Source organism: Hemiscyllium ocellatum, chromosome 34 (genome assembly GCF_020745735.1).
Source record: "Hemiscyllium ocellatum isolate sHemOce1 chromosome 34, sHemOce1.pat.X.cur, whole genome shotgun sequence".
In the NCBI taxonomy this organism is placed as follows: domain Eukaryota; kingdom Metazoa; phylum Chordata; class Chondrichthyes; order Orectolobiformes; family Hemiscylliidae; genus Hemiscyllium; species Hemiscyllium ocellatum.
The window spans coordinates 7,433,771-7,449,110 of record NC_083434.1 but is presented as its reverse complement, the minus strand read 5'-3'; positions in this window follow the sequence as shown (position 1 = coordinate 7,449,110).

Sequence of the window (15,340 nt, the reverse complement as noted above, 5' to 3'; positions counted from 1 at the left end):
GGACACAGGGTAATGCTTCTTGAGATACTGAAGTTATCTCTATAGCAAAATCATCTGAAGTGTCCAACACCTCATTCGAAAAGGTCGATTTTTTTTTAATCAACCTGTTCCAGTATATTATAACACACTTCTGCAGCAGGTGGGACTTAAACTTCTAGCTCAGAGCAACTACCACTGCACCCCAAGAGCCCTCATGCTATCTTCAATGATAGCTTTCCACAGTGCCTTCAGCTCTGGATCATTAGCTGTAGCCAATTGAAGCTGGTCCCATTTGTACTGACCAAAATGCAATAAATCGATTTTTCACCTCAATATCATTCGGTCAACTTTTCGATCCATTGAAACGCCTGCATTCTTGTTCAGCTTTGGCGATCTGCTGAGCATACCTAATGTCAGTTTTGCAGCAGATGTCAAAGCTATATCTCTGTGCTTTCATTCGAAGTTGTTATAATCTGGGTGGTGCACCTGTCCAGTAGTTTGCAGCAAGTTGGGATATCTGGTCGGCATGGACAGGTTGGACCAAAGGGTCTGTTTCCATGCTGTACATTTCTATGACTCTAAGTCATTTGCAATGGCTCATGATCAGTTTCCACAATGAATTACATAGTGTACAGGCACATCGGGAATCTTGTGATGCCCAATACTGGAACAATTGTTTCACACTCTGGCTGAATTATTGGATCATGCTAATTGAATCCAAAGATAATTTATTTGCAGGCTTATAATTTTTATTTATTTTTGTAATTCTGTCCATATTTGACTGACAGTCAAAGCCAAAAATTTGGAAGCATTATTTTCTAAATGATATTCTGAAGATGCTGCCACTGAGAATTCCTAGCTATGTGTACCAATTAATATCCATATTTCACATCCAGCATAGAGAAGGTTCTAGCTCAAGAGAACTTGGGATTCAACTCCCCTTGTATGGGCAACTCTTCAGAGAGACAATTTGACATCTCTGATCTAGAAATATCCTGCTGGTGCCACATTCTTTTAGTATGCACATATTTGTAATGTGCTGGTTGTGATCCACAAAGTGGATAATGCCATTTGTGTTCTGTGTTATTTAGTTCACAATTAAACTCTTCTTACCTGTGAATACTGCACTTTCCGAGAAGGCTGATTATATTACATTTTGAGGGGTGCAATACTTAGTACCATCCCCTGGCATTGAAACTGCCAAGGAATAATTATTGTAAATCTTGGATGTATGCAATGCAAGTATTCTTGGTCTCTTTGGCAGCCATAGATATCTTTTTCTGTGAGTTTTTTTGGATAATCAGTATGATGTCAGCTGTACATAATGGCAGCCTTGTTGTTGCTTGTCCACTTGCAATTACCAGGTAAAGTATTCATGGTCCCCACCCAGAATGTCCACGGCTGCATTGCATTGTTCATTTCCCAATGCAAGGGAATGGCAGCCCTTTGAGTGCAGTTAATTTATCAGTTTTACCATTGAAAACCAAGCATCTTGATACATGGCCTTCAGAATTCAAACTGATAGAATGTTTTCACAAGCTCCTGTGCCAATTTAGGCAAGGAATACCTTTGTCAAAGAAAAAGGTTCGAGTTGATTGCTTTTTACCTGCAATGTAATACATTGCCAATGTGGAAAGCCTGTTGGTCCTCTGTTGTTCCACTGTCTATCTCGCTATAGACCTTGTGTATCAGCTTGTGGTTCCCCAGGTCTCTGGCGCATCCCTTGCTGCTATGGATACACTGGCCAGTTTTCTGTTTGGTTACGGGCTGTTGTAGTCTCTGGCTGCATCTTTGGAACCAGATTTCTTGCTCACTGCCCTTTCTTTGACATGTCTTTCATCGCCTGGGGTACAGTAGACTATGCTTGCCCTCTGATGTTTGTTGCTGTGGCAGTGGCTTCCACAGCTGAAAAGCCATTCATTGGAAGTCCGTTCAGTGTGCCTGGGGCTTCTTCACACCTGTACAATCATGCAACTTAGAGGAAAGTTGCTTGCTTTGTGTCATGATTACCGTGTTAATACTGTTTGTTGCTCCCAATGCAGTGCTGTGTCCGGCTGCAATGATTTTGTATGCTCTGTTTTCTGCTAGCAGTGAGTATTTGCGATGACTCTGCTTTTATTCCAAGAGATCTTATTGGAATGCTTCAATAGGTCAATCACCATTTCCACATCCTCTCCAATGATCGTACCTGTTGCCTTTGTTATAGTATCTATTGTTAAGTTTTGATCTGTTGATTGCTATGCTCTTTGCCTGTAGAACATCCCGTCTATGTGATGAAATCTAATGTTGTCTCTCACTGGTAGCTGATCTTCTCACACTTTGCCTAGAAATTACCTTCCTAACTGCCGACTGAACTTGCATGTTAACCTTAAGAGAATCCTAAACTAAGATTCCAAGGTTCATTAATGATTTAGATTTCCAAAGCCTTTCCCTATTTAGAAAATAATCTATGCCTCCATTCTTTCTACCAAAGTGCATAACCTCACATTTTCCCATGTTGTATTCTATCTGCTGACTGACTGTGTGCTAATTTGCTTGTGGCTCAGGGAGTAATCTGGATGTTTCTCTTCCATGATTATGGGGTTTCCTCCTGACAGTCATTCATATGGACAAAGCCTTTAGATAAGCCATATTTCAACCAGCTTTCAGTCTAAACAGATCTGAGCAACTCTAAGATACTCAGTTCACAACAAAATCTAAGTGTTTTCTGTGCAGTGGGAGCGTCTGGTTTGCTGCTATATTTCATTTACTTCTCTTTGCCTTCAAGTTTGTAAAGCTGTTTTTTTTAATCTTTTTTGGAAAAACAATTCCAGTTATACACTATGTAATAATGTTCTTGTGTTATTGAAGTGTACCACAAATAGAGTATATAGATTCTGTTTACTTGAATGTGTTTGCTGAGTTTCTTTCTAGCTAAACTAGTATACACAATATAGAGTAATCTCCAGATACAACCTGTGCCTAGAGTGCTACAAAAAGAGAACTTATGGCCACGTCATAACATCCAGGTACGCTTAAAGGGACATTCCTCGAATGATGATGGGTGTCCCAGTGGCTCAGCAGTTAGCACTGCTGCCTTATAATACTAGGGTCCCAGGTTCAATTCCAGCCTCACACAACTGTCTGTGTGGAGTTTGCACATTTTCCTTGTATCTGTGTGGGTGTGCTCCGGTTTCCTCCCACAGTCCAAAGATGTGCAGGACAGGTGAATTGGCCATTCTGAATTGTGTTAGGTATGTTAGTCAAAGGGACTGGGTGGGTTACTCTTCGGTGGGTCGGTGTGGAGTTGTTAGGCCGAAGGGCCTGTTTCCACACTGTAGAGAATCTAATCTAATCACGATTGCATGACAGTCTGCTCCTCCACAGTTTTTCCAAGGTTGGCATCCACATTTTCCCAGCATTTGAATGTTTTTAATTGAGTGATATTGTGGTACTTATCTCATGGTTATCAACTATGTACACTAAAACATTTTGGTTTGTCCATTCCACTCTAAATACATTATATCAGCATAGTAAACCTTTAACCTCTACAAAAAATAAACCCACTGGCATTAAAAATCATTGAATAATTACTGTTGGAGATTATTTTAAAAGAAAGAAAATTGCAAAAATATTGCAGTTTCTTAACCCACTCTAAAGGCCCCATAAGCACTCTGGGTAGACAGACAGGAGGCTGGAAGAACACAGCAAGCCAGGCAGTATCAGGAGATGGAGAAGTCAACATTTCAGGTGTAACACTTCTTCTCTAAGCAAAACAGTATTACTGCCATTCTTGTCCATGTCAGAAGTAGCACTCTAATCTTTCTCGGTCTATTTACCACTTGAAAGAACTTTCATTTACATAGCACCTTGCATGATCTTAGCTCAACCAATTGCTTCCCAGTTTTGTAATCAATGATGTTGAAATGCAGCTAAAAGACTTTGCTCTAAGCATCCACGAGCTTGGTTTGACAAATATTATAAAATATATAAAGTGTGCCTTGATAGTGCAATACATTACGACATATCTTTTATTGCCATACCAAGGTTCAGGTGTCCTTTCTCCACTGGCTGCATGATTCCTTGTTTGTTGTTACTTCCATATCTTCACTTGACAAATAGTCTGAATGGAAAGATTCATGGACAGATGGACCGAAAGTGAACACTGTCTCATGGGCATGGGCTTGGGAATCCTTTGTTAGTACATCAGAACTGCTTTGTTTTATACACATCCCACTCAATAAAAGAGGTGAGGAGCTAGAGGCATTCAAACCTAGCAGACCTGAACCTCCCACTGGATAGCAATGAGAATTGAGAGCCAGAACTCTGGCCTATATCGCCAGGACTATCTTGGAACAGGGTTTGGAATTTGCAGTTTCTAACTCAGAGGCAGGGATTCTATTACTGTGATCAGCCTGACAGAACTCTGTGAAAATAATTCAGCCAGGATACTTATCAAAAACTAAAAGACAGTATAGTTAGCAACTCGGGGTTAAAAATTTCTACCCACTATTTTTTCACAGGTAAACTTCACCCCCAGTAGATTCTTCAACTGGAGAACAGAGTAACTTTGAGATCTGATTGTAATTTTGATAGAGAGATTATGATGCATTGGATATGGTGATGGAAGCAGGATCTATAATCTGTTTTGAAAATGAGGAAATAAATATTTGAAAAGACAGATTCAAAAGAATATGGGGAAGGGAAAATAAATGTGAATAAATCTTTCTGAGAGCTTGCAAAGGGTAATGGGATGGATGACCTGCTTCTTACTGTAAAACATGATAAAATGATGTAATTTATATGTATTTCAGTGCCTGTACTGCAGGGATGATGTATTGGTTTGTAATTTTAATATAATTTTAATTTAATATTACCTTTCCTTTAATATGCTGTCAACCATTTCCTTGTTATCTGCGGAAATCGTTTCCCCTTTTGTTACTGTGGGAATGTTACAATATGTTTCTGTATTTTTTAACCTGGTTACTTAGTATACATACAAATTCCTCAATGTAAGTTACACCAAAATGGTGTTTGTGATGTAAACATTTTTTTCAATACAGTATGTTCATTAACATTATTATTCAAACAGGGTGAAATTGAACATGATTCCAGTGAAGTGATACAGGGAGAAAGGGAGGGGTTGAATTTCTGATGGAACACTAATGCTAGGATCTACCTGCTATCTTGGGCAAATGTTAAATCCATGACACATAACCAAGGAAAATTAGCCTAGTCCTGTCTGGTGATGTGATCAATATTGGTGCTTCCACCGAAACGGATTATCTGATCATTATCATGTTGTTGGCTGCTGCACATTGCAGAGTGCAAAATGGTTTCCATTCATTTCCTGACAGTTCTACATATTTTTGATCAACCCGCTCAACAATGTCCTCGGAGCAAGAGACACTGCAAACGCCAGTGTAGGTGGCGTGAAGGTGCCTCACGATGGCGGTGCCCTCTGACAACGCTTTTGGAAACAGAACATGAAAGGGACTACATGACCACCATTGCAGAGACATGGTCCCCTCCACAGAATGGTCTATAGTCCTAGCAAGGATGTAGCTGCTTCTGGAAGATGTAGGTTATAGGGAGGTGTTGAATAGGCTGGGATTTTTTTCCCTGGAGAAAGTGAGGACCTCAAGATGCTGGAGGTCAGATTCGAGAATGTGGCAGCTGGAAAAGCACAGCAGGTCAGGCAGCATCCAAGGAGCAGGAGAATTGATGTTTCGGACAAGAGCCCTTCATCAGAAATTAGGCTTGTGGGCCAAGGGGGTGGAGAGATAAATGGAGATGGTGGGAAGGTAGCTTAGAGTGCAATAGGTGGATGGAGGTGGGGGTAAAGGTGAAAGGTCGGAGAGCAGGGTGGAGTAGGTAGGTAGGAAGGAAGATTGACAGGTAGGACAGGTCAATCCGAAAAGACCACTCCCTCCATAACCCCTCGTCAGGTCCACACCCCCCACCAACCCAACCTCCACTCCTGGCACCTTCCCCTGCAACCGCAAGAAATGCAAAACTTGTGCCCACACCTCCCCCCTCACTCCCCTCCAAGGCCCCAAGGGATCCTTTCATATCCACCACAAATTTACCTGCACCTCCACACATATCATTTACTGCATCCGCTGCACCCGATGTGGCCTCCTTTATATTGGGGAGACAGGCTGCCTACTTGCGGAACGTTTCAGAGAACACTTCTGGGACACCCGGACCAACCAACCCAACCACCCCGTGGCTCAACACTTCAAATCCCCCTCCCACTCCATCAAGGACATGCAGGTCCTTGGACTCCTCCATTGCCAGACCATAGCAACACGACGGCTGGAGGAAGAGCGCCTCATCTTCCGCCTAGGAACCCTCCAACCACAAGGGATGAATTCAGATTTCTCCAGTTTCCTCATTTCCCCTCCCCCCACCTTGTCTCAGTCAAATCCCCGAACTCAGCACCGCCTTCCTAACCTGCAATCTTCTTCCTGACCTCTCCGCGCCCACCCCCACTCCAGCCTATCACCCTCACCTTAACCTCCTTCCACCTATCACATTTCCAACGCCCCTCCCCCAAGTCCCTCCTCCCTACCTTTTATCTTAGCCTGCTGGACACACTTTCCTCATTTCTGAAGAAGGGCTCATGCCCAAAATGTCGAATCTCCTGCTCCTTGGATGCTGCCTGAACTGCTGCGCTTTTCCACCAACACATTTTCAGCTCTGATCTCCAGCATCTGCTCACTTTCTCCTCATAAGGGTGGTGCCAAGTTGGAAGGTTGGAACTGGGATAAGGTGGGGGAGGAGGGGAAATGAGGAAATTGGTGAAGTTTACATTGATGCTGTGTGATTGAAGGGTTGCAAGGTGGAAGATGAGGCATTCTTCCTCCAGGCATCTGGTGGTAACGGTTTGGTGATGGAGGAGGCCCAGGACCTGCATGTCATTGGCAGAGTGGGAGGGGGAGTTGAAGTGTTTGGTCACGGTGCAGTGGGATTGGTTGGTGCGGGTATCCCGGAGATGTTCTCTGAAACACTCTGCGAGTAGGCATCCTGTATCCTCCATGTAGAGGAGACCGCATCGTGAGCAATGGATATGGTTAATGACAAGTGTGGAAATGCAGATGGATGTGGAAGGCTCCTTTGGGGTCTTAGATAGAGGTGAGGGGGAAGGTGTGGGCACGGGTTTTGCAATTCCTGCGGTAGAAGGGGAAGGTGCTGGGAGGGGAGGGTGGGTTGTGGGATACAAACCTGACAAGGGATTCACGGATAGAGGTGGGGAGGGAAATATATGTCTGGTGGTGAGGTCCATTTGTAGGTGGTGGAAATGGCGGAGGATGATGCGATGTATACAGAGGTTGGTGGGGTGGAAGGTGAGGACCGGGTTGGGGGGGGGGGGTCTGTCGTTGTAGCATTTGGAGGGGTGGGGGTCGAGGGTGGAGGTGCGGGAAGTAGTTGAGATGAGATGATCATGAGGGAGGGGAAATTGTGGTCTTTGAAGAAGGAGGCCATCAGGTGTGTTCTGTTGTGGAATTGGGAGCATATGCAGTAGAGGTGGAGTAATTGGGAATAAGGGATAGCATTTTTGCAGGAGGCAGGGTGGGAGGAGGTGTAATCCAGGTAGCTGTGAGAGTTGGTTGGTTTTTAGAAGATGTCTGTGGTGAGTCAGTCACTGTTGACGGAGATGGAGAGTCCAGGAAATGAGAGGGAGGTGTCTGAGATGGTTCAGGTGAATTTTAGGTTAGGGTGGAATGTATTGGTTGAACAGTTCATCAACTTCACCAAAACATTCCACCCCGACCTTAAGTTCACCTGGACCATCTCTGACACCTCCCTCCCCTTCCTGGACCTCCCCACTGGCTATATCCGTCATGCACCAGCCTCAACACCCCCTCCCCCCTACTGGTTGTCCCCATTCCTCTCCCTTACGCCTCTCCCACATCTGAGTACTCCTTCATCTACTTACTTAGCATCCTAGGAAACAAGTCGTCTACTCACTACCCATCGAACAAACTGTCACTCTAACCTTTTAACAAATTACCACCCAAATCCCACACTTACACCACATACTTAACTTTTCACAGCAGCTAGTAATGTTTCTGGCTGGACATTTAATACTCAGATCCCAGCATGCTGACTCCTGCAAAAATATGCGTGGTTTGATTTCCCCTGACTATCTTGCTTTATGGAGAGACTTTGTGCTTAACTCAGGCATGCTTTGCATTTCTAAAGGAGCTGGGATCGGAATTCGCAGCTGGAAATACAGAGTTTAGCCCCAGCATAAAATAAAATGAGCAGAATGGGAACTTCAGGCCATTGAGTTACAGCAATAAAGTGATTTGCATTTGTTTTGGATGTCATCTTGTCCCAAATCACTTGATGAGCATTGAATTGTTGTTGAAGTTTTATTGTTGATCTGTTGAGAAGCAAAACAAAAGAAGAAAATTAATAAACATGATGAGGGGGGTGCTTCTTAAATTTAGTAAAAGTGCTCAAAAGTAAAGAAAAATAAATGAAGATGATTAACTGTCATGGTGTAAATTGTAGTATAGAGCTAGAGAGTCATAGAGATGTAAAGCACGGAAACAGACCCTTCGGTCCAACCTGTCCATGCTGACCAGATATCCCAACCCAATCTAGTCCCACCTGCCAACACTCGGCCCACATCCCTCCAAACCCTTCCTATTCATATACCCATCCAAATGCCTCTGAAATGTTGTAATTGTACCAGCCTCCACCACTTCCTCTGGAGCTTATTCCATACATGTTCCACCCTAAGTTTCCCCTTAGGTCTTTTTTATATCTTTCCCCTCTCACCCAAAACCTATGCCCTCTAGTTCTGGACTCCCCTGTAAAATGTTATTTGAATGGTTCAAACCTCCAGCATAGGTTTAGACATGTAACTGAGAAATTTAGTTGACCAATGTAATGTGGTATGATCCAAAGTGGGCATTCTATTCACTATTGTTGGAACTATAGACCATATTAAGACCAATTCTAATCTAGGGTTGATAGAGGGTGGTGCTGAAAAAGTCATAGCATGTCAGGCAGCATCCAAGGAGCAAGAGAGTTGACTTTTCAGGCAGAATGCTTCTTCAGGACTGAGAAGAGGGAAGAGGGCTGAGAGCTAAATGGGGGTGGGGGTAACGGTGGGCTGGGGAAAGGTAGGTGGGATGGCAATAGGTGGGCAAAGGTAGGAGGTGATTGTGATAGGTTGGTGGGAAGTGTGGAGCAGGTGGTGGGAAGGAAAATGGACAGGTAGGTCAGGTCAAGGGGACGGATCTGAGTCGGACAGTCAGATTTCGGATGTGGTGGGGGCAGGGGAGATTTGGAAACTGGTGAATTCAATGTTTGTGCCGTGGGGTTGGAGGCGGAAGATGAGGTGTTCCTCCTCCAGTTTGCGGGTGCCCTTGTCAAGGTAGTGGAGGAGGCCCAGAATGGATATGTTCTTGGGGAGGGGGAACTGAAATGGATGGCCACAGGAAGGTTGAGTTGGTTGGTGCATACGGACCAGAGATGTTCTCTGAACTATTGCACTCGGTCTGTCTGATGTAAAGGAAACCACATGAAGAGTACTGGATGCAATAAGTGAGGTTGTTGGATGTACAAGTAACTCTCTGTACAAGGATTTGGAATGATCCTTTAGGGCATTGGGCAGAGGTGAGGGGGGAGGTTTGGGCGCAGGTTTTGCACCTCTTATGGTGGCAGGGAAAGGTGCCAGGTGTGGAGAGGGGTTGGTGGGGGTGGGGGCAAAGACCAAATGAGGGAGTCGGAGAAGGAACAGTCCCTACAAAATGCAGATAGAGGTGGGGAGGGAAATATATTTTTGGTGGTGGGGTCTGACTGTAGTTGGTTAAAGTGATGGAGGCTAACGCGCTGAATTTGGAGATTGGTGGGGTGGAATGTGAGGACCAGGGGGCAATTGTCAGTTGAAATCACTTTCTCAAAACTTAGATAATACAATACTAATTTTCACAAATCTTTATGAATCTAGATGTTATCAGATGGCATGTTGGTTTGAGGAATAAAAATTGACCACAGCACTTGGTGGAATCAATCTACTCTGCTTCAAAAATACCATTGAATCATTTAAAAAAAGCAGGAAGACGAGTTGGCTCAGCATCCCGTTTGAAAAGTGGTACTTCTGCTGCAGTGTCACCAAACTTATGAACTTAAGGCTCTTGAGTGGACTTGAGTGCGCAGACTTGTTCGGCAGATACTGCACAGGATTCAAATATGGCCTTCATTTGGTTACTTAGACAGAGACTTTGTCTTGAATCATCTACCCCTGAGAAAGTAAATCAATATCCATTCGATACCTAGCTTGGTATGTGAGGGTTGTGAGTCAAGATGGCGTTAGCACAGTAGATACAGGTTGGTCTGGAATAACTCGCATTTCGTTAATGCCAATTAGCTGTAACACTATTAATGAGTGGGGATGTTGTTTCTAAAAGCATGAACTTTTACAACGTGTGTTGGCTGTAACGAGATTACACCGCCAACACCAAAAGCCCTGTTTCTAAAGCGCGATTTTTCTATAACATGGGGTTGTGCAAGAACGCAACCATCGCATTATCAAAGAACTGACTGTAATGTTGGGCTCATCAGAGCCCATCTCCTCGAGGCCAGTGACCCCGTTTGCTCCCTGTACTTTTAATCTTTTCCCTTACTTCTTCGTCTTCGAGGCTGGTGTGGTGTTGATGGGGCAGTGGCTGCAGTTCCAGCAGCATGGATCGAGACTTCTGGTGGCAGTGCCTGTACCCTGGACTTCTCGCAATGGTAGGCCCAGAGCCCAGAGCCCAGACCCCTAGCAGCAGGAAGTCCAGAGTCTGGACTCTTGGCAATGGTGGTAGGACTGGAACCTGGACTGTTGGTGGTGGCAGGAGGCTTGGAAACTGTATTTTGGTGATGGCAATGGCTGGAGCAGGGACTCCTGGTGACAGTAGGCCCAGAGCCTGGACTCTTGGCCATGCTTAAGCCATGCTTAAGTCCCCACTTTAAACAGAAGATGAACTCTCATTTAAGTAATTCATTTTTATTGTAACACAAAATGGCGCCAGATTGTGGCAACAAAATACTTCAAGGTATATGTGACAATAAATCATTCATTCATTTCTTTGGTACTTCTCCATGTCCACTTTGCTGTCATAACTCCATCAGAGACACCCTTTGTGTACAGGTAGTTCTGCTCCAGAAATGTGAATGCAATATCTATGTTGGCATTGCAGTCCAGTGCTGAAGGCATTCTGCACCATGGAGATGCTATCTTTCAAATAAGCCATTAAACCAAAGCCATATTTAACCTCTCAGACTGACATAAAAGTATAGAATTCCTTTGGAGAAAAGAAAGGAAGCTCTCCCAATGCTTTAGCCAATATTGCTTCCCTAAAATTTCTAAAGAGAAACAGATTGTCTGGTTATCGTCATAGGTCTGTTCATGGGAGCTTGAGCATAAATTGGCAGCTGTATTCCTACAGTACAAGAGTGACTAGAATTCCGTGGTTGTAAAACACTTTGAAGCCTCTTGAGGTTGTGAAGGGCACTAGATAGACTCGGACTCAGAAATTTACAGCACAGAAGGAGGCCATTTGACCCATCATGCCTGTGATGGTCAACAAAGATCTGAACTCTGTCCTACATATATCCCTTAAATAATTATATATCATCAATAAAGCAGAAGTCCCAAGGTAATAAGCCCCAGTAGTTCATGGTTGATTCTGGATCTCTTTCATGGGATGATTTGATGTTGTTTTTGCCACTGAAACAACCACAGCCTCAGGATGGATTCAATGAAACTCAATCATTCTATCTATTAAACAAAACTGGTTATTCCATTCATAACTTGTTGTATTAGTAACTTTAGTTAAAGATCAAATGTCAGAAGAGAACATCAACGCACAAGCAACGTGTAAGAAACTTGTTACATTTTCATAATGCCTTTCAAGAACTGAGTTCATTCAAAAACAGTGCACAGCCAATGAAGTACTTACATATATTCAGTACAATTTATAATGTAGGAAACACAGGGGCTAACTTGGGCACAGCAAACTCTTATTGACTGTGTCAATAAGTGATTTGATACTAATTTTCAGTGACAAATGGGAGAATCTCTTTGAAAGCTGTAATGTGATGTTTTAATGAAGGCAGGACCCAGAAATTCAACCTGTTTTGATATGAAGTCCATTTAATGTAGATAATGAGTGCATTACCATCTTCTTAAGGACCAGTTTGGGATTTTGGTAGGCACACACGGGTTGCATACCGGTAAATAATGGACAAGGTGCATGGGAGTGGCGACATGGGGAGAGCTAGTCATGGCTAGTCCACCATCTTGGATGAGCCCATAGAAGAAAATGTGGTTGAGGAGGAGACAAACTCATTGACACAGGAGCTATCAGATGTGCACAGGTTGCAAAGAGAAAGAGACTTCTCTGTATGCACTGAAACAATGCAAAGTGTTGTGACCCTTGAGACAAGGCAGGAACCTAAGTGGAATGGATACTTGCACACATTGTTGGACACGGCAGATAACTGGTACTGTAGGAGATTGTGTTCTCTAACCAGGTAGTAGATTTGTGCCTTCATCACACCTTGCAGCCCTGTCACTCCCTGTCAAAACTACTGGGCCTTAAACATCTTCATCTCCAGGATCTTCCAAGGAACTGCCACCACCTTGCTGGCATATTGCAAACTGTTACATGCCACTGCATCTTAAAGGTCATATGCCCTACTTGCAAGTGTTGGACATTATAACCAACTTCAGACAGATGGGGCTTCTCAGGTACAGAGGACACTGGGTTATTTTTATATCATAAAATATCCCAGGGCATTCCAAAGGATTGTTGCAAAGCTAAATTTGACATTGAGCTATGGATTAGGGCAGATGGCTGAACATTAGTTAAAGGGAAAGAATTGAAGGTGGGTCTTAAATAAGAAAAGCAAGGTTTAGAAAGTCTGAATGGTTTAGTAAGAGAATCCAAAGCTTAGGGCCTTTTCAGCTAAAGGCCTAAGCACCAATATTGCAGCAATTGAAATTAAGGATGGTCAAGAGACCAGATTTAGAGGAGCAGACATGTCTTAGAGTTGTTGGGCTGGAGGATGTTATGGAGATGAGGAAAGGAGGTAGGCCTATTCAGTGATTTGGGAAAAAGATTATACGTTTAAAATTTGAGGTTTTTCTTAACTGGAGGCCAATAGACGTCAGCAAGCACAGTGAGAATGGTGTGAGCTCCAAACATATGTGTGTTGTGTGCCTTTGACTGCTATGTATCTATAAATCACAGATATCATTGTTGGAGGCTTATTGGTCAACATTTACACCAAGTGTAAAATGTGTATCCGTGTAGATGCTCACCATTTTGAAGGTGAAAATTATGTAACACAGGCAACTCTGATTTAAATCAATCTTGCACATTGTTATTCAATAAATTAGTTCAACAAAGATAAAAACAAAGTATAAATCAAATCATCAAATTCATTGCTTTTGGCAGCTGATGCAGACTTCATCAAATTAATTGAGTCACTTATATCATCGTAAGCATCTAATTCTGGATTAGGTTTGATACTTTGGTTTAAGAACCATCCCTTCCCAACAAATCATCTTCCTCTCCATTTACTGTATTGAATATAGTTTGAATGATGTGAAGAAAATTTGTACCTTGATATCAAACCATAACTTAATGACAAAACCATACAAATCATTAAGTATGTGCATTTCCACTGAGTCTGAAGGTTTTCTCTAAGACAAATTACCTATTCCATTCAATGCAGGCATGATCCTTGAATGGTTTGTTGATATCTCCAAAGGTTGACTATGGATGTTAGACACTCCCTTTGTAACTGCAACATGGATTTATTTGTTTTGAGGCACCTCTTGATCCCATTGGTTACAGGCACTCCCCGGGTTGCAAGCAAGTCCCATTTTTGAGACCTGTTGCAAGTCAATTTGTACGCAAGTCAAAAAACAATGCAGGACAATATAAAACAGCCAGTTGTGAGTACAGGAATGATGGGTCTTCTAAATTACCTTGTATGGGATTGTGTGGGTAAGCACGAAGATTCGTAAGTCAGATTTCTGTAAGTTGCCGGCCCACATATATTAGGGATCTGAACATGTCCCATGCTAATAAACTGCATTCTTTGCATGGTCTCATAGGCATATACAAAATCTACTGCAGTGAATATAATTCTCAGCATCGCTTTCGACTTGAAAATTACCATAGGCTTTAATTTACGTGTTTTATCTATGTTGCCAAATATGGAATGAGTGAAAACGTGTGGTGCTGGAAAAGCACAGCAGGTCAGGCGGCATCTGGGGAGGAGGAGAGTGGATGTTTTAGGCATAAGCCCTTCATTAGGAATGTGTGGGGGGAGAAGGGCTGAGAGATAAGTGTGGGGCTGAAGCTGAGGGTAAGGTAGGTGGGAAGGCTGTGGGGGGGTGATGATGATAGGTCGATGAGGAGGGTGGAGTGGATAGGTGGGAAGGAAGATGGACAGGTGGGACAGGTCAAGAGGGCGGTGCCGAGTTGGAGGGTTGGATCTAGGACAATTTGGGGGATAGGAGATTTCAAAACTGGCGAAGTCTACATTGATGCTATGTGGTTGTAGGGTCCTGAGGTGGAAGATGAGTCATTCTTAAGCCAGTTGGCGTGTAACTTTGATTTGGTGGTGGAAAAGGCCCAGGATTTACTTGTACTTGGGGGAGTGTTGTAGTAGTTGAGCACAGGGCAATGGAGTTGCTCAGTGCGTGCAGACAAGAGATGTTCTTTGAACCGCTCTGTGAGTTGGGGTCCTCTCTCCCCAATGTTGAGGAGACCACATCGAGAGCAATGGACGCAATAGATGGGGTGGGTGGACGTGCAGAAAATACTCTGCCAGCTATGAAATGACCCTTTAGGGCCTTGGATGGAGGTGAGGGACGAGGTATGGGTGTAAGTTTTCCTTCCCATCCATCTGCTCCACTCTCCCCCCCAACCCATCGCAATTACCCCCTACCTGCACCCACCTATCGCCATTCCCACCCATTTTCCCTCTTGCCTCCTTCCCCGCCACATTCCTAATGAATGGCTTATGCCTGAAACATCGACTCTCCTGCTCCTCGGATGCTGCCTAACCTGCTGTGCTTTATCCAGCCCCATACACTCTCCAGTCCTCACTTTCCCTAGGTGGCAAATGAGGTATACTAAGTAGTCATATTTTTGCCACTCTCTGGTGGTACATTGGAAAGTGGTCATTTTTGTATTGCAGTCTTTTGCTAGTCTCTGAAAAACCTTGATTCTCTACTATAACACTTGATATTTTTTGTTCCATTAGGCAACTACACCAATTAACTCTAACCTGCACCATGTCTCATTTACCCATCACCACTGTGCTTGCTGATTTACATCAATTTTAAAATTCCAATCCT